We start from the raw sequence: 14,248 nt of genomic DNA on the forward strand, positions 1-14,248 counted from the left end.
CTATGTTGATTCCTCGTGGGTTGAGTTAAGAAACTACAATGGTAAAAGGACCCTGAGGGCAGTTATATACAGGTAGCTGGTATGTGGACCACAGATTACAATTGGAAATAGAAAAGGCGTGTCGAAGGGCGATGTTTTGATAGTCATGGGAGATTTCAACATGTAGGGCAATTGGGAAAGTCAGGTTGGTAATGGATCTCAAGAGAGGGAGTTTGTTGAATGCCTAAGAGATGGCTTTTTAGAGCAGTTTGTCGTTGAGCCTACTAGGGGATCACCTACACTGGATTGGGTGTTATCAAATGAACCAGGGGTGATTAGGGAACTAAGGTAAAAGAACCCTCAGGAACCCGTGATCACAATATGATTGAGTTCAACTTGAAATTTGATAGGGGGAAAGTAAAGTCTGATGTAGCAGTATTTCAGTGGAATAAGGGAAATTACAGTGGTATGAGAGAGGAGTTGGCCAAAGTAAATTGGAAGGCGCTGCTGGCAGGGATGTCAGCAGAGCAGCAACGGCGCGTTTCTGGGGAAAATTAGGAAGGGGCAGGACATGTGTATTCCAAAAATGAAGAAATACTCAAATGGCAAAATAGTACAACCGAGGCTGACAGGGGATGTCAAAGCTCTTGTAAAAGCAAAAGAGAGGGCATACAACAAAGCAAATATTAGTGGGAAGACAGAGGATTGGGAAGCTTTTAAAAACCTACAGAGAGCAACTAAAAGAATCATTAGGAACGTAAAAGTGAAATATGAAAGGAAGCTGGCAAACAATATCAAAGTGGATAGAAAAAGCTTTTCTCAAGAATGTTTAAGAAAAAAAAGATACATAGAAACATACATAGAAAATAGGTGCAGGAGTAGGCCATTCGGCCCTTCGAGCCTGCACCGCCATTTATTATGATCATGGCTGATCATCCAACTCAGAACCCTGCACCAGCCTTCCCTCCATACCCCCTGATCCCCGTAGCCACAAGGGCCATATCTAACTCCCTCTTAAATATAGCCAATGAACTGGCCTCAACTGTTTCCTGTGGCAGAGAATTCCACAGATTCACCACTCTCTGTGTGAAGAAGTTTTTCCTAATCTCGGTCCCAAAAGGCTTCCCCTCTATCCTCAAACTGTGACCCCTCGTTCTGGACTTCCCCAACATCGGGAACAATCTTCCTGCATCTAGCCTGTCCAATCCCTTTAGGATTTTATACGTTTCAATCAGATCCCACCTCAATCTTCTAAATTCCAACGAGTACAAGCCCAGTTCATCCAGTCTTTCTTCAAATGAAAGTCCTGCCATCCCAGGAATCAATCTGCTGAACCTTTGTACTCCCTCTATGGCAAGGATGTCTTTCCTCAGATTAGGGGACCAAAACTGCAGACAATACTCCAGGTGTGGTCTCACCAAGGCCTTGTACAACTGCAGTAGTACCTCCCTGCTCCTGTACTCGAATCCTCTCGCTATGAATGCCAGCATACCATTCGCCTTTTTCACCGCCTGCTGTACCTGCATGCCCACTTTCAATGACTGGTGTATAATGACACCCAGGTCTCGTTGCACCTCCCCTTTTCCTAATCGGCCACCATTCAGATAATAATCTGTTTTCCTATTTTTGCCACCAAAGTGGATAACTTCACATTTATCCACATTAAATTGCATCTGCCATGAATTTGCCCACTCACCCAACCTATCCAAGTCACCCTGCATCGTCTTAGCATACTCCTCACAGCTAACACTGCCGCCCAGCTTCGTGTCATCCGCAAACTTGGAGATGCTGCATTTAATTCCTTCATCCAAGTCATTAATATATATTGTAAACAACTGAGGTCCCAGCACTGAGCCTTGCGGTACCCCATTAGTCACCGCCTGCCATTCTGAAAAGGTCCCGTTTATTCCCACTCTTTGCTTCCTGTCTGCTAACCAACTCTCCACCCACACCAATACCTTACCCGCAATACCGTGTGCTTTAAGTTTGCACACTAATCTCCTGTGTGGGACCTTGTCAAAAGCCTTCTGAAAATCCAAATATACCACATCCACTGGTTCTCCCCTATCCACTCTACTAGTTACATCCTCAAAAAATTCTATGAGATTCGTCAGACATGATTTTCCTTTCACAAATCCATGCTGACTTTGTCCGATCATTTCCCCGCTTTCCAAATGTGCTGTTATCACATCCTTGATAACTGACTCCAGCAGTTTCCCCACCACCGACGTTAGGCTAACCGGTCTATAATTCCCCGGTTTCTCTCTCCCTCCTTTTTTAAAAAGTGGGGTTACATTAGCCACCCTCCAATCTTCAGGAACTAGTCCAGAATCTAACGAGTTTCGAAAAATTATCACTAATGCATCCACTATTTCTTGGGCTGCTTCCTTAAGCACTCTAGGATACAGACCATCTGGCCCTGGGGATTTATCTGCCTTCAATCCCTTCAATTTACCTAACACCACTTCCCTACTAACATGTATTTCGCTCAGTTCCTCCATCTCACTGGACCCTCTGTCCCCTACTATTTCTGGAAGATTATTTATGTCCTCCTTAGTGAAGACAGAACCAAAGTAATTATTCAATTCGTCTGCCATGTCCTTGCTCCCCATAATCAATTCACCTGTTCCTGTCTGTAGGGGACCTACATTTGTCTTAACCAGTCTTTTCCTTTTCACATATCTATAAAAGCTTTTACAGTCCGTTTTTATGTTGCCTGCCAGTTTTCTCTCATAATCTTTTTTTCCCTTCCTAATTAAGCCCTTTGTCCTCCTCTGCTGAACTCTGAATTTCTCCCAGTCCTCAGGTGAGCCACTTTCTCTGGCTAATTTGTATGCTTCTTCTTTGGAATTGATACTATCCCTAATTTCTCTTGTCAGCCACGGGTGCACTACCTTCCTTGATTTATTCTTTTGCCAAACTGGGATGAACAATTGTTGTAGTTCATCCATGCAACCTTTAAATGCTTGCCATTGCATATCCACCGTCAATCCTTTAAGTGTCATTTGCCAGTCTATCTTAGCTAATTCACATCTCATACCTTCAAAGTTACCCCTCTTTAAGTTCAGAACCTTTGTTTCTGAATTAATTATGTCACTCTCCATCTTAATGAAGAATTCCACCATATTATGGTCACTCTTACCCAAGGGGCCTCTCACGACAAGATCGCTAATTAACCCTTCCTCATTGCTCAAAACCCAGTCCAGAATAGCCTGCTCTCTAGTTGGTTCCTCGACATGTTGGTTCAAAAAACCATCCCACATACATTCCAAGAAATCCTCTTCCTCAGCACCTTTACCAATTTGGTTCACCCAATCCACATGTAGATTGAAGTCACCCATTATAACTGCTGTTCCTTTATTGCACACATTTCTAATTTCCTGTTTAATACCATCTCCGACCTCACTACTACTGTTAGGTGGCCTGTACACAACTCGCACCAGCGTCTTCTGCCCCTTAGTGTTACTCAGCTCTACCCATATCGATTCCACATCTTCCCGGCTTATGTCCTTCCTTTCTATTGCGTTAATCTCTTCTTTAACCAGCAACGCCACCCCACCTCCCCTTCCTTCATGTCTATCCCTCCTGAATATTGAATATCCCTGAACGTTGAGCTCCCATCCCTGGTCACCCTGGAGCCATGTCTCTGTGATCCCAACTATATCATAATCATTAATAACAATCTGCACTTTCAATTCATCCACCTTATTACGAATGCTCCTTGCATTGACACACAAAGCCTTCAGGTGCTCTTTTACAACTCTCTTAGTCCTTTTACAATTATGCTGAAAAGTGGCCCTTTTTAATGCTTGCCCTGGATTTGTCGGCCTGCCACTTTTACTCTTCTCCTTAGTACTTCTTGCTTCTACCCTCACTTTACACCCCTCTGTCTCTCGTTCCCATCCCCCTGTTGTGAACTAACCTCCTCACTCCTAGCCTCTTTAATTTGATTCCCACCCCCCAACCATTCTAGTTTAAAGTCACCTCAGTAGCCCTCGCTAATCTCCCTGCCAGGATATTGGTCCCCCTAGGATTCAAGTGTAACCCGTCCTTTTTGTACAGGTTACGCCTGCGCCAAAAGAGGTCCCAATGATCCAAAAACTTGAATCCCTGCCCCCTGCTCCAATCCCTCAGCCACGCATTTATCCTCCACCTCGTCGCATTCCTACTCTCACTCGCGTGGCACAGGCAGTAATCCCGAGATTACTACCTTTGCGGTCCTTTTTCTCAACTCCCTTCCTAGCTCCCTATATTCTCCTTTCAGGACCTCATCCCTTTTCCTACCTATGTCATTGGTACCTATATGTACCACGACCTCTGGCTCCTCACCCTCCCACTTCAGGATATCTTGGACACGATCAGAAATATCCCGGACCCTGGCACCAGGGAGGCAAATTACCATCCAGGTCTCTGGACTGCGTCCACAGAATCGCCTATCTGACCCCCTTACTATCGAGTCCCCTATCACAACTGCCCTCCTCTTCCTTTCCCTACCCTTCTGAGCTACAGGGCCAGACTCTGTGCCAGAGGCACGGCCACTGTCGCTTCCCCCGAGTAAGCTGTCCCCCCCCCAACAGTACTCAAACAGTTGGATGACTGTGACGGATGACGGATGACAGATGACTGTGGATATGGGACCGCTAGAAAATGAGGCCATAGAAATAATAATGGGGTCAAGGAGATGGCAGATGAACTGAATATTTCGCATTTGTCACTATCAGTGGAGGGAGCGAGGGAAGAGACGTGGCTGCAAGAGACAAGCTGCTCAAAAACCTGAAGGACCTCAGGGTTCATACGTCACCCGACCAGATGAACTGCACCCCGGGGCTCTGAAAGAGGTGTCGGTACAGACTGTGGAGGCATTAGCAATGATCTTTCAAAAATCATTGGACTCTGGCATGGTGTCAGAGGACTGGAAAATTACAGATGTCCCTCCACTCTAAGAAAGGAGGAAGGCAGCAGAAAGGAAAGGCCTCAGTGGTTGGGAAGATGTTGGAGTCAATAGTTAAGGATGAGGTGATGGAGTACTTGGTGACACAGGAGAAAATGGGACAAAATAAGCATGGATTTTTAGGGGCAAATCTTGCCTAATGAGCCTGTTGGAATTCTTTGAGGAGATTACAAGTAGGATGGATAAAGGGGATGCAGTAGATGATATATATTTGGACTTTCAGAATGTGTTTGACAAGGTGCCACACGTGAGGCTGCTTACCAAGCTAAGAGCCCATGGTGTTACAGGAAAGTTACTGAAATGGTTAGCGCATTGGCTGATTGGTAGGAGGCAGTGAGAGGGATTAAAAGGATCCTTTTCTGGGTGGCTGTCAGTGACTAGTGGTGTTCCACAGGGGTCGGTGTTCGGACCACTTCTTTTTATGCTGTATATAAATGATTTAGTTGATGGAATAGATGGCTTTGTTGTCAAATTTGCAGATGATATGAAGATTGGTGGAGGGCAGGTGCCGAGGAAATAGGTAGAACGTAGAAGGACTTAGATTAGGAGAATGGTCAAGAAAATGGCAAATGAGGGGGTTCCAGTGGCATCATCGTCCAGAATGGCAGCTTAAATCAACAGCTCCTCCAGAAAAACACATATTTTGCCCCGTTAATCCATCAAGTACAAGATCTTCCAAAAATATCTGAATTGATAAGGGGGGCAAGAATGGAGATTTTAAAAAGCACCACTGCGGAGCCTATGGAAGAGAAAGGTACAACGCGCGGCTCCCCTACCTGTGCGCAGGGTGGCGAGGCGAAGCGGCGAATATGATAAGGATTCTGGAGGAGATAAGGGAAATCCAAAAAATATATAAAACAGCAACTCAATGACATAAAGTCAGAGCTCGCCAACGTCAATCAGACAATAGCGGTGGCAGAGACTGGAATTGAGAAGGTGGAAGATCGCGTACAAAACGTGAAACCGATACTAAGTAAGGCAATAAAAATATTAAATCAATAGGAAAGTAAATTGATTGACCAGGAGGGAAGGTTTGGCTAACTTTAAAAGTGCTGATAAATGGAAGCAAAAACAGACGGTGATATACCTATCTCCAGAAATACGTATTATAATGCGGATTTTCTATTATTCAATTTTCTTTATTCATTCATTCACTCCTTTTCCCCCACCTAAATGAGAATATATATATTGGAGGAATACACAGGGAAATCCTTTCTGTGTAATGGACACAGATTTTTTTACTTACTTTTATAGGTACTGCAGCGGGGGCCCTCAACCCACAGGTAGGAGGGGCTATCGCCCACGGCTAGACGTCTCCTCTAGCTCAACCCAGAGTCATCTGGAGACCCCAGCCTTGCAATCACACCTTCCTTACCCTTTTTTTTATTACTCACGTTTCTTGGTTCTTATTTGTTCAGGGAGTAGATCAATTAAGTTATATTCTGCAAATTTCAAAGATATACTAACAGATAAATACACATGGCTAAGGACAAAGTAAAATTCATTTCTTTTAATGTCAATCAAACGAAGTAAAATTCTATCAAAAATGAAAAAGAACAAGCCTATGTAGTATATTTACAGGAAACTCACAAGTGCTAATGAGCATGGAAAACTAAAGAGAATGGGCTTCACTAATTTGTTTTTCTCCTCATATAAATCAGGACATAGAAGAGAGTTGCTATTCTCATCTCAAGTAAGCTAAATTTTGAAAAGGTGTTCGAAATGGGAGATAAGGAGGGCAGATATACTCTGGTAAGGGGGAATATAGACGGAAATCCAGTTACTTTATTGAATATATACACACTCCTAGGAAGTGATATTAGTTTCTTCCAGAAAATTACTAATATTATGGTAATGGAAACAGAAGGTCTCTTGATATGTGGGGGAGACTTAAATTTACAATTACAACCAAAGTTAGACTCTTCCAATAGAAAAACTTATGAAACAAAGTCCTTACATAAGAAAGGACTTGCCAAATCTTTTGGCATAATGATGCCCAAATATTTGGCAGACTCCGTTTGCCATGAGGATGTTGGTCTAATTAATATATGATGGATAAATAGATATACTTTATTAATCCCAAGGGAAATTTGTTTTGGTTACAGCCGCACCAACCAAGAATAGAGCGTAAATATAGCAATACCAAAACCACAAACAATCAAACAATAAAATGCAAACTATGCCAGATGGAAAATAAGTCCAGGACCAGCCTACTGGCTCAGGGTGTCTGACCCTCCACGGGAGGAGCTGCACGTTTGATGGCCATATGGAGGGATCTTTTCCCCGACAGAAGGGATTACACTTATTATTCTGTATATACAAGAATAGACTATTTCATAACATTTGGAAAAGATAAAGACAAAATAATCACCTGTGGAATTGGGACAGTAGATGTAAGTGACCATGCACCTATATATTTATCTGTTGATTTTGACCTACAATCAAAGAATACTATTTGGAAACTAAATTCAAGTCTACTCAATGATTCCTATTTTAAGGAACAAATTAAAAAAGAAATTGGCCTTTACTTAGAATTCAATGATAATGGAGAGGTTTCACCTCCCATTCTATGGGATACTCTGAAGGCTGTCTTAAGAGGGAAAATTATTGCAATATCTTCATATAAGAAAAAAAAATAAGGAATAAAACATTAGAGGAATTACAAAATAAGCTGAAAGAACTAGAAAAAAAACACAAATTGAATTTGGCACAGGATACACTAGAGGAAATTTTAAAAATTAGGAATGAAATTAATAGTTTGGCTACACATAAAATTAGAAAAAAATTAATGTTTCTGAAACAGAGACACTATGAAAGTGGATCTAAATCTATGAAAATTCTGGTGTGGAAACTGAAAACAAAAGATAGCAGAAAATACAATTCATAGAATTAGGGATCCAAGAACAAAAGTGATAAAAAAAAAGAAGCTAAGTGAAATTCATGAAGATTTTGAAATGTTTTACAAAACTCTATATTCCAAAGTTCCAGCGGGAAGCATAACCCAAATTGACACCTTCCTGAATTCTTTAGAGTTACCCACTTTAAGCAAAGAACAAAATAGAACAATGACTGCTGACATAACCGAAGCTGAACTAAAAACTGCAATTAGTAGGCTTAAATTAAGCAAGTCACCAGGTTCAGATGGATATACGGCAGAGTGGTATAAAGAGTTTAGAAGTGAGTTAATTCCTGTTTTACTCCCCACACTGAACTGGGTCCTAAGAAAGGTGCAAATGCCACCCAGCTGGAAGGAGGCGATAATCTCAGCTGTACTGGAAGAAGGCAAGGATAAAATGGAATGTGGGTCATTTAGACCAATATCTGTTCTTAATGTGGATTATAGAATATTTACCTCCATCATGGCCAAACGATTAGAAGAGTTACTACCCACACTGATACATAATAATCAGACAGGTTTTATACAACAACGCCAAACACAAGACAATATACGAAGGACACTTCACATTATGGATCATTTAAAAAATGAAATTGAAGCAGTAGTGATAAGCGTGGACGCTGAAAAGCCATTTGATTTGGTTAATTGGAACTTTCTTTACAGAGTTTTACATAGATTTGGTCTACATGACACAATTATTAAAACTATACAGGCACTATATGACAATCCTACTGCTAGGATTAAAATCAATGGATATTTATCTAATAGTTTTACCCTGGAAAGGGGCACGAGACAGGGTTGTGCTACTCTTCACGTTATATCTGGAACCAATAGCTCAATACGTCAGACAAAATGAAGATATCAGGAGAATTACCATTAAAGGGACAGAGCATGAATTGGCCTGTTACGCAGATGACATTTTGATCTATCTAGGGCAACCAACAGACCCTTTACCTAAATTGATGCAATCCTTTGAACAATATGGCTGATTATCAGGATATAAGATCAACATAGATAAAACCCAACTACTTTCATATAACTATAGCCCACCAAGAGAAATTGAAAGTAGATATCCTTGGGCGTGGCAAACAGAGTTTTCAAATATTTGGGCATCATTAATTATTCTCACAAGTCAATGAATATGTTGTAAAACAAAATCACTCCCTACTCTGTACATAGTTTTCTTCTTTTGATTGTTCTTTCTTTCCTCTCCTTTCTATACCTCAGATAAATATTATGTGGAGATTTGTGACAAATATGACTCTGATATATATGTACAGTATCTGAAATACACCTTATGGGAATGTTTGTTTGATGATGAACTTCAATAAAAAATAAATGACAAAAGAAAATGGCAAATGAAATACAAAATTGAAAAAAAATGTGCAACTATTTTCTAAAGGGGAGAAAATGCAAAAGTCTGAGATTCAAATGGAATTGGGGAGAATTGTGCAGAACTTGCAGGTTGAGTCGGTGGTGAGGAAGGCAAATGCCATGTTAGCATTCATTTCAAGAGGTCTAGAATACAAGAGCAGGGATGTGATACTGAGTCTTTATGAGACATTGGTGAGGCCTCACCTTGAGTATTGTGAACAGTTTTGGGCTCCTCATCTTGGAAAAGATGTGCTGGTATTGGAGAAGGTCCAGCGGAGGTTCTGAAGGATGATTCCAGGAATGAAAAGGTTATCATATGAGGAACGTTTGATAGATCTGGGTCTGTACCCGTTGGAATTCAGAAGGATGAGGGGGGAATCTCATTGAAACCTTTCGAATGTTGAAAGGCCTGGACAGAGAAGATGTGGAAAAGATGTTTCCCATGGTGGGGGAGTCTAGGACAAGAGGGCACAGTCTCAGGATAGAGGGGCGTCCATTTAAAACAGAGATGCGGAGAAGGTTCTTTAGCCAGAGGGGGGCGAATTTGTGGAATTTCTTGCCATAGATATCTATGGGTGTATTTAAGGCAGAGATTGATGGGTTCTCCATTGGGCACGGCATCAGTGGTTACGGGGAGTGGGGCTGAGGAGGGGTAAAGCAATCAGCCATGATTGAGTGGTGGGCCAGATGCTCTAATTCTGCTCCTGTGTCTATGGTTTTATTTGTTTTTCCCTCTCAGCTCTATTCTCCCGCCTTAGTACAGCCACAATGTTTCACCGAACGAATTAACTTAATCAACTCTTCTGCCTACTCTCTGTCCATATCTTTCCGCCTACTCTCTGTCCATATCTTTCCGCCTGCTCTCTGTCCATATCTTTCCGCCTGCTCTCTGTCCATATCTTTCCGCCTGCTCTCTGTCCATATCTTTCTGCCTGCTCTCTGTCCATATCTTTCTGCCTGCTCTCTGTCCATATCTTTCCTTTTTCCACACATTCCCGTGAATCTGAACGTTTCTGAAAAGTCAGAAGTCTCATCCAGCACCCGCTGCCCTCCTGGACATTTCCGCCCTGCCTATGCCTCGCCTGGCAGTTTCCCGGAACTTGCAGGGCGGTACGCAGCACCGCAGCGGCCGCCTGACATGAGCTCCCGACGTTCGCTCGCTGCCCGGCCGGACGAAGGCGAACTCGCCCTGCGAATTACCCTCATCAGCCCGCGATCCGAACCGCTCCCGCCCCCTGCCGTCTCCACCCAATTGGCCAGTCCCGCAGAGTGACGGCTTCCTCTCGCCGTCTATTGGCTCTTTCCGTCACTTTAACCCTATCCTACCATTGGTACCTTCATCCCGCTCACTCCAATTGGCTGAAGCTTCTGCATTCCGATTGGTCTAATCGGCCATGACAGCCCGACGATAGATTCAATTGGACGCCCTACTTCCGCTGTCTCCAATCCGATTGGCTGCAGTTCGGGCCGTTCCCCGATGGGCGGGAGCGGTTGCCCCGGTGATGGTGTCAGAGTTGACGGTTTTCCTTCTCTCCCCCTCGGAGGTGCCGCATCGGGAGACGAGAGAGATGGTGGGGAGAGGGGAGAGGGAGAGGGGGAGAGGGAGGGGAGAGGGGAGAGGGGAGAGGGTGGGGAGAGGGGAGAGGGGAGAGGGAGGGGAGAGGGGAGAGGGTGGGGAGGGGGGAGAGGGTGGAGGGGGAGAGGGAGAGGGTGGGGAGAGGGGAGAGGGGAGAGGGTGGGGAGGGGGGGAGAGGTGGAGGGAGAGAGGGTGGGGAGTGGGAGAGGGTGGAGGGGGAGAGGGTTGGGGGAGGGGGACAGAGGGTGGGGAGAAGCGAGGAGGAGAGGAGAGGGTGAGGGAGAGGCGAGAGGGACAGGGTGGGGAGAGGGAGAGGGACAGGGTGGGGAGGGGGAGAGGGAGAGGGTGGTGAGAGGGAGGGGGAGGGGAGGGGGAGGGGGAGGGGGGAGGGGAGGGGGAGGGGGGGAGGGGGAGGGGGAGGGGGAGGGGGAGGGGAGGGGGAGGGGGAGGGGGGAGAGGGTGGGGAGGGGAGAGGGGAGAGGGTGGGGAGAGGGGAGGGGGGAAGGGAGAGGGTGGAGAGAAGGAGGAGGAGAGGAGAGGGTGAGGGAGAGGGAGAGGGACAGGGTGGGGAGAGGGAGAGGGACAGGGTGGGGGGTGGGGAGGGGGAGAGGGAGAGGGTGGTGACGAGGGAGAGGGTGGGGGGGGTGGGGGAGGGGAAGAGGGAGAGGGTGGGGAGGGGGGAGAGGGTGGGGAGGGGGGAGGGGGAGAGGGTGGGGAGGGGGAGGGGGAGAGGGTGGGGAGGGGGAGAGAGAGAGGGTGGGGAGGGGGAGAGAGAGAGGGTGGGGAGGGGGAGAGGGAGAGGGAGAGGGACAGGGTGGGGAGGGGGAGAGGGAGAGGGTGGGGAGGGGGAGAGGGAGAGGGTGGGGAGGGGGAGAGGGAGAGGGGTGGGGAGAGGGAGAGGGTGGGGAGGGGGAGAGGGGGAGAGGGTGGGGGGAGGGGGAGGGGGAAGAGGGACAGGGTGGGGGGAGAGGGAGGGGGAGAGGGAGAGGGGAGGGGAGAGGAGGGAGGGAGAGGACAGGGTGGGAGGGAGAGGAGGGACAGGGAGGGGAGAGGGAGAGGAGGGAGGGAGGGAGAGGGAGAGGAGAGGGAGAGGGAGAGGAGGGGAGAGGGAGAGGGGGAGGGGGAGGGGGAGGGGGGAGGGGGGAGGGGGAGGGGGAGGGGGAGGGGAGGGGAGAGGGAGATGGTGGGGAGAGGGGAGAGGGTGGAGGGGGAGAGGGGAGAGGGTGGAGGGGGAGAGGGGAGGGTGGGGAGGGGGGGAGAGGGGAGAGGGTGGGGAGGGGGGAGAGGGGGGGAGGGAGAGGGAGGGGGAGGGGGAGGGAGGGGGAGGGGGAGGGGGGAATGGGGAGGGGGATGGGGAGGGGGAGGGGGAGGGGGTGGGGAGGGGGAGAGGGTTGGGGGAGGGGGAGAGGGACAGGGTGGGGAGGGGTGAGTGGGTGGAGGGGGAGTAGGGAGAGGTGGGGGAGGGGGAGGGGGAGGGGGAGGGGGAGGGGAGGGGAGAGGGGAGAGGGGAGAGGGGAGAGGGTGGAGGGGGAGAGGGAGAGGGTGGAGGGGGAGGGGAGAGGGGAGAGGGTGGGGAGGGGGGAGAGGGGAGAGGGTGGGGAGGGGGGAGAGGGGAGAGGGTGGGGAGGGGGGAGAGTGGGAGAGGGTGGGGAGGGGGAGGGGGAGGGGTGGGAGGGGGGAGGGGGAGAGGGTGGGAGGGGGGAAGGAGAGGGTGGGGAGGGGGGAGGGAGAGGGTGGGGAGGGGGAGGGGGTGGGGGAGGGGACAGAGGGTGGGGAGAGGAGAGGGACAGGGTGGGGAGGGGAGAGGGAGAGGGAGAGGGGAGAGGGTGGGGAGGGGGAGGGGGTGGGTGGGGGTGGGGAGGGGGGAGGGGAGAGGGTGGGGAGGGGGAGAGGGAGAGGGTGGGGAGGGGGAGAGGGGAGGGGAGAGGGGAGGGGAGGGTGAGAGGGAGAGGGGTGAGGGGAGTGGGAGGAGGGGGGTGAGGGGAGGAGGGGTGGAGAGGGGAGGAGGGGGGAGAGGGAGGAGGGGGGAGAGGGAGGTGTGGGGTGAGGGAGAGGGGGAGAGGGGGGAGAGGGGGGAGAGGGGGGAGAGGGGGGAGGGGGGTGGGGGGGTGGGGAGGGGGGAGGGGGAGGGGGGGAGGGGGGAGGGGGGAGGGGGGAGGGGGGAGGGGGAGAGGGGAGGGGGGGGGAGAGGGGAGGGGGGAGAGGGAGAGGGGAGGGGGAGAGGGAGAGGGTGGAGAGGGGAGGGGGGAGAGGGTGGGGAGGGAGGAGGGACAGAGGATGGGGAGGGAGGAGGTGAGGGTGAGGGTGGGGGGGGGGGGGTGAGGGAGAGGGTGGGGTGAGGGAGAGGGTGGGAGAGGGTGGGGAGAGGAGAGGGAGAGGGTGGGGAGAGGGAGAGGGAGAGGGTGGGGAGAGGGGAGAGGGAGAGGGTGGGGAGGGGAGAGGGAGAGGGTGGGGAGTGGGAGAGGGAGAGGGGTGGGGAGTGGAGAGGGAGAGGGTGGGGAGAGGGAGAGGGTGGGGAGGGGGAGAGGGAGAGGGTGGGGAGGGGGAGAGGAGAGGGTGGGGAGAGGGAGAGGGTGGGGGAGGGGGGAGAGGGAGAGGGTGGGGAGGGGGAGAGGGTGGGGGAGAGGAGAGGGTGGGGAGAGGGAGAGGGTGGGTGGAGAGAGGAGAGGGTGAGAGGTGGAGAGGAGGGGGGAGGGGAGGGGGAGGAGGTGGAGAGGGTGGGGAGGGGGAGAGGGTGGGGAGAGGGTGGAGGGAGAGGGGAGAGGGTGTGGGAGGAGGAGGAGAGGAGAGGGTGAGGGGGGAGGGAGAGGAGAAGAGAGGGAAGAGGGGTGGGGGAGGGGAGAAGAGGGGAGAGGATGGAAAGGGAGAAGGGGGAGAGGATGGAAAGGGAGAAGGAGGGGAGGGGTGGGGTGGGGGAGTGGGAGGAGGGTGAATGAAGGGGGTAGTGAGAAAAGGGATTGGGGAGGGACTTGTGTGGGGTGGTGGAGTAGAGGGAGAGGTGAGGAAGGGGAAAGGAATGCAGGGGAGAGGATGGGTGATCTGGAGGGGGATAGGGGTGGTGGGGAGAGGAGGAGGTGGTCGTGGGGAAGGGGAAATGAGAGTAGTAGGGAGGAGGAAGGGGAGATTTGGTGTGATTGGGAAAGGAGGGATGATGGTGAGGGGTAAAGAGGGGGTGTTGGGGCAGAGAAACGGGTAGTAGAGGAGGGCTGCTGGAGGAGTGGGAGGGGACTGTTGGGGGTAGTGGGATTTGGTGTGTTGGGGAGAGGGGATGATGGTGGAGGGGGAGAGGAAGGGGGTAATTGTGGGCTGTTCAGGACAGAGGGAGGGGGACAGTTGGGGGTAGTGGGGGTGGTGGGGAGTGGAGGGCTGGTGATGGAGGGAAGATGCAGGAGACAGGCAGTGAGAAGAAGAGGGAGATGTTACTGGTACCTGGGAACATTCTCTCCCTCCCTGCCACAGAGACCCTGCCGAT

The sequence above is a fragment of the Mobula birostris genome, chromosome 11 (genome assembly GCF_030028105.1).
Source record: "Mobula birostris isolate sMobBir1 chromosome 11, sMobBir1.hap1, whole genome shotgun sequence".
Lineage (NCBI taxonomy): Eukaryota > Metazoa > Chordata > Chondrichthyes > Myliobatiformes > Myliobatidae > Mobula > Mobula birostris.